Source organism: Ursus maritimus, unplaced genomic scaffold, assembly GCF_017311325.1.
Source record: "Ursus maritimus isolate PB19 unplaced genomic scaffold, ASM1731132v1 scaffold_10, whole genome shotgun sequence".
NCBI classification, from domain to species: domain Eukaryota; kingdom Metazoa; phylum Chordata; class Mammalia; order Carnivora; family Ursidae; genus Ursus; species Ursus maritimus.
In genome coordinates, this window is record NW_024423344.1 from 10,350,955 (window position 1) to 10,353,610 (window position 2,656).

Here is a 2,656-nt window from a genome sequence, read left to right on the forward strand (position 1 = left end):
GGGGGGGGGGGGGGGGGGGGGGGGGGGGGGGGGGGGGGGGGCGTCGCGTGTGCCAAGCGCGGAACAAAATTCTCTCCCCGTGCCAACTCGTGGAACCCTCACCCCCACCCGCTAAGGCACTATTCTTATTTTACAGGTTGTGAAAACAAGTCTCCGTAAGGTTAGGTAACCTGCTGGGGTCACGTAGCCAGGACCGGCGGGGAGGCCAGGGCCTCTGACTCTAGCCCCACAGCCACTGAACCTCGTCTTCCAGCCGCACCGGGTACCTCATAAATGCCGGTCCAACTGACAAGTCCTGTGGCCACCGGAAAGTGACCAGCATGAAGTTACCAGACTCCACGGACTCTCATGCGTCCTCCCCATAGGTCTCCTTTTGGGGCCGCATGCCATTTGTTACCCTCCATCCTCCTGCACCTGCAGGATCCAGATGGCTGCTAATGGAGCCCTTGCATCCCACACAGGTAGGTGGGGCCCGAGTGGCCATGGTCAAAAATGGCTCAACTGTGAATTGTGTTGAACAACGTTTAAAAACTCCACTATGTTGTATAAGCCTACCCCTGTGGTCGTACAGGTGGTTAAAAGACTTTCTCAAGCTAAGAAGTAGGATAGGATTAGAACCCGTTGCATTTCATCACTTTCAGGTGGCATTCTGACCTGACTTTGGAATTAACAGACTTAAAACAGTATTTCCCAAGCAGCAGCAATTCTATTATATCCTAAATTTTAAGAGCTTTTAACTTTGTCTTTCTCCTCCTCTTGTTACGAAGAGTGTAGTTTGAGCCTGGGAATAAACTGGGGAGAGGAACAGCATTCTTTGTTTGCTAATGTGTTTTCCTTTGACTCATTATTGTGAAATGTAATTCCTTAATAGACGATGTTTAATGATCCACATTAACCTCTCTACAGGCTCTGCTGAGCATGACAAATGTGTAGATTATCACTTTTCAGTTTTCATTGAGAAGATAAAACATGAATATATTAAATTTGTATTTTAATCATGTTTTTCTACATGAGGCCCTTAATTTTTTAATGTTGTCATTGACAAAGACTAGTTACCCGTTTTCCAACCAACGCTGTCCTTCCCCTTTAGGGTGTCTGGATGCGGGGTGCAGTCTGACTTCTCAGCTGTGGGCTCCCTGGGGCTGTCCCAGGTGGCAGCGTGAGTATCCCAAGCCACACGAGCTTCCACCTCTGAGAACCACAGAGCAGCGAGTGTGCTTCACGGTGCCGGGAATGAAAGGTTGCTTGCTGCTTTGGAATCGGATGCCTTGGTCTTGAATGAACTCCTCGGGACATGTCAAGGATTGCAAATTCACTTCCTGTCTCGACGACACATCATGGAAAGTTCTGAGCTGTGAAATAGCTTGTTCTTTTATCTTCAAAGCTTGAAAGCTCTTGGATCTAAGAAGGAAATAGCTTATTTGAGTTGAAAAAGACTGTTTGATTTGAGGGTGGGTAAACACAGGGTTACCAAAAAACTAAAACCAAACAACTTTTAGCCTAATAAAAAAACCCACATCATTATAAGTCTGCTGGTAACTCATTCATGCCACCTCCAAACCAGGCATTCAACTGTCGGAAACTGCAAAACCGGGGTACGGAATAGCTGAGGGGGGACGACACCTCATGAGAGGTTCTGATAAAATGGGTGAGGAAAACATATTTTAACAGGACGGAGAACCATGAGATAATGACAACATGGTCCAAAATCATCTCACACGCACACACGTGTATGTGCAAACATGTACACACAACCCACACACCTAGCAGTGTTTGCAAAGGTCACTTGCGACTAAGCCAACCGGCATCTTCACTAATCACCGGAGTTGAGCAGGACTCTGACTGATGAGGTTTGACCATAGTGAGTTAAGGCGCTATTATTATTCTCTGCCTATTAAATTACTAATTGTATGGCCTTAGGCAAGGTGTCCAAACTTTCTGAGCCTCGGTTTCTTAATCCATGAAATGGGTTAAATAATTCCTTTTATGCGGGATTGTTGATGAGGACTAGCGCTAACACAGGTGAGCCATCTAGCTCGGTCCGGAGCACAGAACCTAATACCCAGTACTAATCTCTATGGCTTTTGTTCTTATTTGTAAGAAGGTTAGGAAGATAAGGAATTTGAGGAAAATGAATGTCAGTGTTTTTTTAAAAGGCATGTCCCAGGACTAGAGTAGTTTTACTTTAAAAATGTTGCCCACAGGGTTCTATCCTTTTAGATTTTTAGGGCTGAGGCTCTATGTATGTGTGTATGTGTGTGTAATAAAACCCACATAAATAGCTATTTCAATATCTTTTAAAATGTGTTGAAATTGCATGTTTGGAGGCAAGGATAGGGCTTCTGGTTTCCTGTTCCAAGTGTAAGGAACTTGAAAGTTCCCATTCCCTCCTAACTACAAGTGAAAAGCTGAACAGACTGAAAAATCGGCCGTTCTTCCTGGGTCCATAGAGAGGGGAGTCGCAGGGCAGACCGCTGTCCCTGAGATTGGAGACACAGCCGGGCAGCCACCAGCTGACCAGAGCAGAGACCCAGGAGCAGGGACAGCCACAGTAGCCAGCGCCACGACTGGCTAATTGCTGGAGGCTCCGTGCACACGAGTCTGAGAGTGAAAACCTCCAGGGGAACCTGGTCACGGGGGGGGGGGGGGGGGGGGG

General features: G+C 47.0%; 1 long non-coding RNA gene across 1 annotated transcript in view; it reads left to right on the forward strand.

Annotated features, from left to right (window-relative positions):
• LOC121100582 overlaps positions 1-1,215 on the forward strand; it is a 6,114-nt gene extending 4,899 nt beyond the window's left edge. Inside the window, exons 2-3 of the long non-coding RNA XR_005832334.1 lie at positions 137-461; positions 1,091-1,215. This is a non-coding gene — a long non-coding RNA (uncharacterized LOC121100582). The remainder of the gene's footprint in view (positions 1-136; positions 462-1,090) is intronic.
• Positions 1,216-2,656: the final 1,441 nt, after the last annotated feature.